The sequence below is a fragment of the Euleptes europaea genome, chromosome 5, assembly GCF_029931775.1.
Source record: "Euleptes europaea isolate rEulEur1 chromosome 5, rEulEur1.hap1, whole genome shotgun sequence".
Classification (NCBI taxonomy): Eukaryota; Metazoa; Chordata; class Lepidosauria; order Squamata; family Sphaerodactylidae; genus Euleptes; species Euleptes europaea.
This window is the reverse complement of record NC_079316.1, coordinates 6,527,555-6,539,089: the sequence shown is the minus strand read 5'-3', so window position 1 is coordinate 6,539,089 and position 11,535 is coordinate 6,527,555.

Here is an 11,535-nt window from a genome sequence, read left to right as displayed (position 1 = left end):
TAGTTCCGCCCGCAACCCCTGCCCCCCCGGCCCGTCGGGACCTGAAAGTCACGTATGACGGGTCGGGAGACCAGTTGACCTTTTTTATGGTCCAAGTAGACATTTTTATGCGGGAACAAGGCCGAACCTTCGTTTCTGAGGAGTCCCGGGTGCAGTACGTGGCTTCCTTACTGCAAGGGGAGGCGGCTGCCTGGATGGTGTTGCAGTATGAACTCCGCTCGCCGGTGCTGCGAACCCTGGACGAGTTCATGGTAGCGCTCCGAAACCGTTTTGAGGACCCGACTCTGGGTGAGCGGGCTAAAGCCTCCCTGATGCAACTGCGCCAAGGGACTAAGTCGGTGGCGCAGTATGCAAGTGAGTTCCAGTCACTGGCCAGCCGAATTCTGGACTGGAGTGAAGCTACCTTGGTACAATGTTTCAGGGAGGGTCTCAACCCAGACCTCCAACATTGGGCTTTCATGCAAGGGAACCCCCCGGATGTGGAAGGTTGGGTTCGCCATGCTGCTGACATCGAGAATCGCAAACAACTCCTGAACTTGTCCAAGCAACGGCTTGGGCGAGACCCCAGGCCCCGAGGTGACCGTGGCCGGGAACTCCGGCAAGGGGGTGGCGGGGGTCTCTCGGCCGCGGAACGCCGCAAGCGGTTCGAGGCCGGCGTCTGCCTGATCTGCGGGGGAAAGGGTCACTTTGCATCGCAATGCCCCTCTCGCTCCGGCCGTCCGACCCCCCCCCGCCAAACCCAGACCGAGCCGACGAAACTGGCCGCCGACAGCCAGCCTCGCCGCAGAAGTGGACCACTGAGCCGGCGCTCCGGCGCACCCTCCGCTCTCCACGCGCGCCCCCAGGATGGGGCATCCGACTCTACGGTCCCATCGGGGTCCCGGATTACAAATACCGTCTTTGATTCGGACGGCTCCCCGGAAGCCACCACCCCGTCCCCCTCTTCCAGCGAGGAGGAAGAGTGGGAACAGCCGGCAAAAAACGCCGTCGGTCTGCTGTAGAGGGGGCTCCGCAGCAGACCGTCCCTATCGTTGTGCAAGGAGCTCCACCGATGGTAAGCGCCCAAGAGGACAATGTATTTGTGCGTGTTCATCTGTCCCTACCCAAAGGGGGTCCCCCGTTAGAGGTCCCCGCGTTGGTCGACTCGGGGTGTGCCCGCACCATGATAAATGAGGAAACTGCCAAGAAGTTGGGTGTCCGGCGCAAACGGCTTCCGGGGCCCCTCCGTTTTTCCCAAATGGACGGGAGTGACTTTAAACGGGGCCCTGTGACCCACAGAACTGCAGCCGTGATTATGTCCGTGGGGGAACATTGGGAACGGTTGTATTTCACCATCGCCCCTATTGTAACCCCTGTGGTGTTGGGGATGAACTGGTTAAGGGGACACAATCCCTCCATTGATTGGGTTAAACGGGTGCTTTCCTTCCCCGAAAACCCCTGTGGGTTGCATGACAAGGAACGGGTACTCAGAACTCCAGCCGCCGCACTGGTAGGGTCCCCCGCCCCAGTCTCTCCTCAATTACCCTCTGAGTACTCGCAGTTTACTGATGTTTTCGATGTTAGAGAGTGCGACGAACTGCCTCCCCACAGAGAAACGGACTGTGCCATCGAGATTGTAGGGGAAGGCAAACTGTCCAAGGGAAAGGTTTACCCCATGAGCCCTAGTGAAAAGACTGTGTTGCGAGACTATCTGGATGTCAATCTGGCGAGGGGTTTCATACGCCCCTCCAAGGCTCCTTATTCAGCCCCAGCTTTCTTTGTAAAGAAAAAGACGGGAGATTTAAGACTGTGTATTGACTTTCGCAGACTGAACGCAGTCACCCAGTCTAATGCTTACCCCCTCCCTCTTATTCCTGACCTTCTAGCACAATTAAAGGAGGGCCGAATCTTCACCAAACTGGACTTGGTAGAAGCCTACCACCGCATTCGCATCAAAGAAGGAGACGAACCCAAAACGGCCTTTTCCAGTTGTTTTGGGATGTTTGAGTACCTGGTCATGCCGTTCGGACTTTCGGGGGCTCCGAGTGTCTTTATGCAATTAATTAATGAAGTTTTGCATGATTTACTGTTTCGGGGGGTGGTGGTATTTCTCGATGACATTCTTATTTACTCTGAGACCATGGAAGAACATGTGCGCCTAGTGCGAGAAGTGCTCCAGCGGCTGCGGGAGCACAAACTGTATGCTAAGGTGTCCAAGTGTGAATTCCACCAACCTTCTATTACATTTCTGGGGTATGTGATTTCCCACCAAGGGTTGGAAATGGACCCCACCAAGGTCCAGGCGGTGCGGGACTGGGAAACCCCCACTACCCGCCGCCAACTTCAACAGTTTTTGGGGTTTGCCAACTTTTACCGGAATTTCATTCCCAACTTTGCCCAAGTTGCGCTTCCCCTCACTGCCCTGTTGCGTACCAAGGACAGGGGGGCTAGCGCCGCACTCCCCTCAGCCCGTCTGCAATGGTCTCCCCAATGCCAGCAAGCTTTTGAACGTTTAAAGCTACTTTTTTCATCCGAACCCGTTTTAGCTCACCCGGATTGCACCAAGCCCTTCGTGGTGCAGGTGGATGCCTCGGATGTAGCCATGGGCGGGGCCCTATTGCAGAGGGATGAGGGGGGACGGTTGAGGCCATGCGCCTACTTCTCCAAGAAGTTTTCCCAGTCCGAAATCAACTGGGCCATTTGGGAGAAGGAGGCAGCAGCGGTCAAACATGCCCTTACCATATGGAGACACTTCTTGGAGGGGGCCGAGCTGCCGTTCGAAGTGTGCACAGATCACAAGAATCTTGAGGCTCTCAAGGGAGCTAGAAAACTCAATGCCAAACAGATTCGGTGGGCCCAATTTTTTGCAAAATTCCGGTTCACCCTCAAACATGTCCCTGGCAAAGAAAATGCCCTAGCTGATGCTTTGTCACGACTTCCCCAGTATCGCAACGATTTCGATCGCCCCGTCGACTCCCTGTTCACTCCCGAACAGCGAGGGGAAGTCCCTGGCTTGGCCGTCACCACCCGATCTCAAGCCCGCCAACCGGAGACCCCCCCCACACTCAAAGGTATCCCGGAAGCATTCCAACAGCGACTCCGGGACGCCTCCTTACAGGAGGAGGAGCACCATCTCCTCCCCACTGGCTTGGAACGAACCAACACTTGGTGGGTGCAGGGGGGGAAACTATATGTCCCATCTTCCCTTCGCAAAGAAGTATTGGGACTTGTACATGGGGCCAGGCTAGCGGGTCATTTTGGTTTCATAAAAACGCTTCACCTGGTTCGAAGGCAATTCTGGTGGCCCGGTATGAGATCTGATGTAGAGTTGTATGTGCGCAGCTGCCCCACCTGCGCCACAGCCAAGAAACGGATGGGAAAACCCCCGGGGCTTCTCAAACCGCTTGAGAACCCCTCCCGTCCCTGGGAAGTCATCGCCATGGATTTTATCACCGACCTACCTCCAAGTCGGGGGAAAACGGTTCTCTGGGTTATCACAGACCTCTTTTCCAAACAGGTTCATTTCGTTCCATGTGCAGGTCTTCCTTCAGCCCAGGGCTTAGCTAAACTGTTCATCACGCACGTCCTCAGGCTACACTCGATCCCGAGGAAGGTCCTCTCCGACCGGGGGGTCCAGTTTGTTGCCAAATTCTGGCGGGCTTTCCTAAAGTTAATGGGAGTGGAGGAACAGGGCCTTTCGTCCGCCTATCACCCCCAAACGGATGGTCAAACGGAACGAGTAAATGCGGTAGTAGAATGTTATTTGCGTTGCTATGTAAATTTCCACCAGGACGACTGGGTCGACCTGCTGCCATTTGCCGAATATGCGTACAACAATGCGCCTCATTCCTCTACCGGCTTTAGTCCCTTCCAAGTTATATACGGGACGGATTTTGGCCCTTTCGGTTCTGCCCCCGTCTCGCCAGAGCTCCAGTCTACCCCTGATCTTCAGGAGTGGATTCAGGTGGTTAAATCCACCTGGCCATGGTTGCTCAAAAATCTGGAAAGGGCAAAAAGCAAGTACAAGGAACAAGCAGACAAACACCGGTCTCCGGGATGGGAACTCAAGGTGGGGGAGCAAGTCTATCTGTCCACCAAAAACCTTCGCTCTCTTCGCCCCTGCAAAAAACTGAGCGACCGTTATGTAGGACCTTTCCCCATTACCAGAGTAATCAACGAGGTTACCGTGGAACTGAGTCTCCCTAAGACTCTCAAGGGAGTTCATCCAGTCTTCCATATAAGCCTCCTCAAACCTTATGTAGCAGCTCCCCAATTCCACCCCCCTCCCGCTCATGAGATTCCTACCGTAGTAGGAGGGGATACCCATTTGGAAATATCCAAGGTTTTAGATTCCAAATGGAAGAAAGGGAAACTGTTTTACTTTGTTCGCTGGAAAAACCTTGGCTCCGCTCATGACGAATGGGTGGCCGCACCCCACATGGCAGCTCCTCGCTTGGTCCGAGAATTCCACCTCGCTTATCCCGATAAGCCTCGTCCTCCCGGAGGGGGGCCTTAAGGGGGGCAGAATGTGAGGGTCTCTGTCTTTGTGTCTCTGCTTTCCATCACCTGCGGTGTTATCAGTGAACTCGTAAAAGCAGTTCACACCTTCTGGTCTCAGGCGCCAGGCCTGATGGCCCATGTATCTTCCCCCCCCGCTGTTCTTCCTGCCAGTACTCCCTCTGGCCGGTGCGGCCTTGGAAGTGTGATAGCCGCACCAGACTTCCTGGGATCCGTCTGATGTTTTGTATTATGCTAAGCTTGTAACTTCCCATAACAATAAGTGTGAACCCCAGTGCCCCAGTGCCCTGGAGTCAATATATTCTGTAAACCCGCATAGCCCCTCACTTGCAACTTTCTACCTGTGCCTGTCTCATCTCCTGAAGGCTTCAATAAATCTATTGTTTCTGTATCAACGTCTGAGCAACTGATTTGGAGAAGCAAACTCAGAGAGGGGGATCTCTCACACTTTCCTTCCCAGGAGATTTTTAAGAAGAGGCTAGATGGCCATCTGTCAGCAATGCTGATTTTATAACCTTAGGCAGATGATGAGAGGGAGGGCATCTTGGCCATCTTCTGGCCATGGAGTGGGGGTCACTGGGGGTGTAGTGGGGAGGTAGTTGTGAGTTTCCTGCATTGTGCAGGGGGTTGGACTAGATGACCCTGGTGGTACCTTCCAACTCTATGATTCTATGATCTGGGTTTAAATCCACCCTCCCCCCCCCAAACGTCATCAGATGACTTTAAACTAGTTGTGTTTCCTCAGCTTAACCTGCTGTTGGGAAGAGGCAGAGAGTCATTTGGATTCATTTGAGGCGAGGCAGGATAAAAAAGTGATACATAAATAGGATTCTCAGAGAGTCAGCTTTTGGAATCTCAAAATGCCGGTCTTTACACCAATGACTTGAAGGCACCTGAGCATAATTTTTTACCCAAAACTTTATTTAGAAACCAAAATATTCATAAATTCTATTGCATTTCTATGAATAGCTCTCCCACACACGTCAAATCAACCCATGCATTCCCCCACACATTCACACGCCACGTGTTCTACAGTATATGCTATAAATAGAGATTCTGCTATACTGCAGGCGCGGATAAATTAGAGGCAGGCCGCTCTTGGCTGGCCTTGACATAAATAAGAGATTGCAGGAGGATTCCACCGCAAGCGATGGGCGTCGGGCTCTGCCCTGGTCACCACAGCGTACCTGCCCTTCCATCGGAAGCATAAACGGGCAGCCGTAAAGAAGCTACTTCTCGGGTCGGGAGGGAGCTGTCTAGTCCTGTCTTTTCATTCCCTCATCATAAATTAGAAAGTTCACAGTAACAACGTCCTTCGCTCGTAGGCTGAAAGCCTCACCGGTCGGTCTGTCCGGGTAGCTTGAACTATTGAGGAAGGAGGAGGTGGGAAACCACTCCTTGGGAAGGGACACCGGGCAGGAGAAAGGGGGCTGCCCCCTGCCAGCCTTGCCCCCCCCCTTCCACCGTCAGCCAGGATTTTGCTTCTGGTCGGCCTCAAAAAGGCTTGGCGGAAAAAAAAGGCTTGGCGGTCCATTTGGAATGGTCGAAACAACTAACCCTCCCAAATCCACCGCCCTGCTCCTTCATCAATATTAAGGGATGGGTTATACATAGAACCTACCCCTCTCACACTGAATAGTGAAATTGTGGAACTCCCTGCCCCAGGATGTGGTGATGGCTGACCACTTGGAAGGCTTTGAGAAGGGAATGGAGGAAAGGGCTAGTCATGGCTACTAGTCAAAATGGATACTAGTCATGATGCATACCAATTCTCTCCAGGATCAGAGGAGCATGCCTGTTATATTAGGTTCTGTGGACCACAGGCAGGATGGTGCTGCTGCAGCCATCTTGTTTGTGGGCTTCCTAGAGGCACCTGGTTGGCCACCGTGTGAACACACTTCTGGACTTGATGGGCCTTGGTCTGATCCAGCAGGGCCTTTCTTATGTTCTTAATATAGTCACTACTAGCCTCCAGGCAGAGCCTGGACTTTTCTCCCAGGATTACACCTGATCTCCAGACAACAGAAATCAGTTCCTCTAGAGAAAATGGCATTATACCCTGCTGAGGCCCATCCCCTCCCACTCCCTAAACCCACCCTTCCCAGGCTCCACCTGGGACCTTGCAATCTCCAGATGGCAGGGACCAGTTCCCCGGGAGAAAACGGCTGCTTTGGAGGGTGGCCGCTATGGCATTACAACCACAGAGGTCCTCCCCCTGCCAGGCTCCACCCCAAATCTCCAGGAACTTTCCAACCTGGATTTGTCAGCAAGGTAAATCCTGCAAAAAGAAAATGGGGAAATGATTCCCAGGTTCAACGTGGCAATAGGAGATACCGGTGGTTCCCCATCACCACCACCAGGGGGCAGACTGGCTCTTGCATTCACTGGGACCATTATGGTAGGTTGCTGCCTTAGAAAGTAACAGGGCAGTCAGAAGCAAGCTGATTAGGATTGACAGGTCCCTCTTTGCCACGGGGGGGGGTTGGGGGCGGAGCCAGAGGAGGGCAGGGTTTGGGAAGGGACTTCAATGCCATAGAGTCCAATTGCCAAAGCAGCCATTTTTCTCCAGGTGAACTGATCTCTGTCAGCTAGAGATCAGTTGTAACAGCAGGAGATCTCCAGATAGTACCTGGAGGTTGGCAACCCTAAACCCCCAGGGGTGCAGCAGGGGCACCTATATTGGGCCAGACCAGAAGCACTGTTGACAGGAAGCAGGCAAACTAATGATGGCCTTGGTTACGCCGCTTCGCTCAGTTCCAGCTCAAGAAACGAAAAAGATCGGAGGACTCTATTTATTCATTCCAGCTCGGGAACTGATTATTTTCATTATAATTTGTGTTTGCAGAGGGTGGCCAGGTTGTGCCCCCTTTCAGGGGTCCCCAACCTTTTTTGGCCTGGGTGCACCTGTGGAATTCTGACACAGGGTTGTGTGCGCAGCCATAAAGTGCAGGGTTGCTAGGTCCCTCTTTGCTACTAGAGGGAGGTTTTTGGGTCGGAGCCTAAGGAGGGTGAGGTTTGGGGAGGGACTTCAATGCCATAAAGTCCAAAGCGGCCATTTTCTCCAGGTGAACTGATCTCTATCAGCTAGAGATCAGTTGTAATAGCAGGAGATCTCCAGCTAGTACCTGGAGGTTAACCTGTGCTGAATTAGTGAAGACTAGGGTAGAAGGCAGCACGAGGCTCAACAACAACTTAAAAAAAGAATCCAACAGCCTGGGCTGATTTTCAAAAGTATAATTTCATAAATCAAGCAAAACAAAAAAAATAGAATTGATATCTATTTTGATATAATTGCGATATAATTGATATCGCAGGCAAGCCCTGCGAGGCAATCTTAACGTGTGAAGCAACATGTCCTTCTTTAAGATATCAATTTTTTTTTTTGGTTTGCTTGATTTATGAAATTATACTTTTGAAAATCAGCCCAGGCGGTTTGATTCTTTTTTAAGTTGTTGTTGAGCCTCGTGCTGCCTTCTACCCTAGTACCTGGAGGTCGGCAACCCTAGAGGGGAGAGAGGGAGAATAAAACCAAGCTGTCACTGAAACACTATTTTCATCAGCACAACCAATCACCTCTTCAGTGGCCAATCACGAGCCCAGCTAGGCAAGAGCCTCACCTGGCCCCACCCCAGCCGTTTTGTAAAATCACCTGCCAGGCACTAGGAATAGGGTCAACGGGTGCCATCACAAATGTCCATATCTGGGCACGGCACGAAGGTTGTAAAAAAACACACAAATAAAATCACAGTTGTGGGAACATCGGATTTAGATGATTGCATGCAAATTAACAGTTTGCTCAAGAATTTCCTTCCCCCTCCCCAGTATATTTTTCAGCTGCCTTAAGTGCGTGTGTAAAGTGCCTTCAAGTTGCAGCCGACTTATGGCGACCCCTTTTGGGGTTTTCATGGCAAGAGATCACACCCTAATTAAAGGGGTCAGGGAGGCTGGTGGCTATTTAGTTTTATATATGGGTTTACAGCCCATCAATGATTTGCAAAAGATAAAAACATATACAATTGCAGGACAGGGGAGAGTGTGGAGAAGTACAAGAAGAAAACCTGTTTTTTTTTTTGTTGTTTTTTAATGGTTCAGCTTTCCATTTGCACAGAAATTTACACTGTTTGTGCCGAGACTTGGTACCCTCTTTAAGGTCTTTTCTAGCTGGCTTCTGCCCTACTGTGTTTCTAACCCAGAGAATGCAAAGTTTTGGGAGCAACTAACAGGGCAAAGGTTCCAAGGCGTATTTTGGAAAGCGCTGCTGAAAGGGGCTGGTTGAAGGCAGAAAACAGCTTTCCTGTCTGCAAATGGAGGAAATAAGGGGCGCGAGCAGGAACAGATTCGAATATTGCAGGGGACGATCAGGAAGGGAGGGCCAGCTGCCTTTTCAGAGTCCTCCATCACCAATCTTCATTCTGGAGGACCCCGTATAAATTGTCAGGCACCTCTACAGTGCTTAGGGTTGCCAACCTCCAGGTGAAGTGCTCCAAATAAAGGTATTTTACCTGTAGCACTATAGACTGCCCCTGTGTACATAAGCAGGTGCAGGTTTCCTCCTTTTAGACGTGACACCCATGTAGATAAATGCGTGTCAAACCCCCCCCCTTTCTCTCTCGCTTCTCTTGCTTTCCTTTTCACTTAGTTTGCATAAAGCACATTCCTCTAACTGCAACAAGTAAAGGATTACCGGCGTTTAGCTCATAACCTAGTTAAGGGAACCTTGATGTTCTCAGGAAGGGACTCTCTGTTCAGACCTAACGCATGTGTAATTAAAGAATCGCTTGCTGCCAAATATGTTGAATTCAGTAGCCAAGAATGACCATGGGAAAATGTAGAAATGTATCATTATCGATGACAAATTGAAGAAGTGCATAAAGCTAGATGAATGCTTAACTGCAGAGTTCTTTCTTTCGTTTCTGGCTGGTGAAACTTGATCCCAGTTTGTATTGTTAAACTGGTATACCATTAAATACATAGCTGTAAAATTAATTTCTGATCTCCAGTGCGTTATCCTTGATCAGAGCTACTTGGGGTAATGTTTTTTTTTTAGGCACAACACAGGTACTAGCTGGAGCTCTCTTGCTATTACAACTGATCTCCAGCTGATAAGAGATCAATTCTTGAGAAAATGGCTGCTTTGGCAATTGGACTCTATGGCACTGAAGTCCCTCCCCTACCAAACCCCGCCCTCCTCAGGCTCTGCCCCAAAAACCTCCCGCTGGTGGCAAAGAGGGACCTGGCAACCCTAACGGTGCTCCAGTTTGAAAACCATTATTGGGTGGCTACACAGTCAAGTGTCAGTACCTACAACCCCCGTACCTGCAGAAATTGTGTGCATCTAGTGTGCATGGGTGTGGGGTAGGGTTGCCAACCTCCAGATTGTGGTTGGAGATCTCCCGCTATTACATCTAATCTCCAGAGATCAGTTCATCTGGAGAACAAGGCTGCTTTGGAGGGGGGGGCTGTATGGCATTATGCCCCACGGAGGGTTGGTTTATGGCATTGTGCCTTCCCAAACCCTGCCCTTCTCAGACTCCCCCCCAAAATCTCCAGGTATTTCCCAACCCTAGTGTGTGTGGGGGGGGAGACCTGCACAGGGAGCGCGCACGTGCCTAAGGCACACGTTTTTCTGGATTTCTGTGCCGTTATGTAACATGTGGCCGAGAGGTCAAAGTATTTTGCAACAAACATTTTGCCTTTTCTGAAGTGACTAAAGAAATACATCTGTGCGTGTTTAGGGCCGCATCTGGTCTCCACAGAACGCAGCAGTTGTTTTCAAGTAAACATGCAGATCAGAAAAGCCCTTGCATGCACCTCTCTGGAAGTGAGAAGGTAAACAGGGCAGGCATGGCTCCATCTTTCAAGGGCAGGGGTTGATGGCCATTTGCTGTCCCTTGGGCAACTTTCTACCCCGATGAGTCAGTCATGTCTTCCCCAAACCATCCCAGGAACTGCAAATGGGGCATAATGGATATCTCACCGAAGATTTGTAGCACATGAAAAATTTCCAGGATTCTTTTAGGGAAAACCGTGACTGGTATAAAACTTACACAAATGTCATGGTGTCAATATGCTCTGAAAAAACTAAAAGCCTTTGATATACTCCTTGTACAATCCACGAAGCCTATCAGAAACTCTCCTTGACACTCACTTCAGCCGCGAGCGTAATTTCAGGCCTTCGTTGTGCGTTTTCTCCTCTTTATGCCCACCGATTCAACAAGCTGCTTCCACCAATATTTCCCTTCAATGAACACTGACTTTTGCCCTCATTGCTTTTTCGCGCACGCACACTTCCTTGCCCACACAAAGAGGGGCAGAGACTGAATTTCCCCTCCAGCCCCTCCCAATAGGGTTGCCAACTTCAGGTTGGGAAATTCCTGGAGATTTGAGGGTGGAGCCTGAGGAGGGCTTGTGCGCGCCTAATCTGGTCTACAGCACCGGCAGGGCGTGTGTGTGCCTAAGCTTAAGGAAGACCGCAGCCCGTGAACTGCAAGAACCTCTGTGCTATCCCCCTATCCTTTACTCCATAGCCTCGAGCACACAAGAAAACGCTTGTCCCTCCTGTCGTTTCTGCCAGACGCCCGCATGGTGTCAAGGATGAAGTGATATGTACTCCGTCTAATGAGCCACCTCTGGGTCACGGGAGAGGTTCTGGGAACCCCTGACCCGCACCGAACATATTACAAAAACGATCCTCACATTCCTAAGGTAGGCTGCTTGTGCAGAGTTGCGGTACAGGGTATGTGTGTGTGTGTGAATTCACGTCTGCCAACTGCCCTCCTTTTAAACCCAAATCTTGCGGATCTGTTCCACTAACCACCACGTAGGCCAGCAGACGGCTCTTGGCCAGTGGCGGACCTACATTTTCGGGACCCTGAAGCTTGAACGGTTATGGGGGTCCCTTCACAACCAGCAACGAGGTCTGGGTAACCGCTGTTATCTTCTTCAGTGGGGTTGTTCTATGGCCGAAGTATTGGTTGATTCTCTAATAGAGAGGTAGAAAGAAGGTCATCAGAGGGGGCTCATTAGGATAAAGAGGTG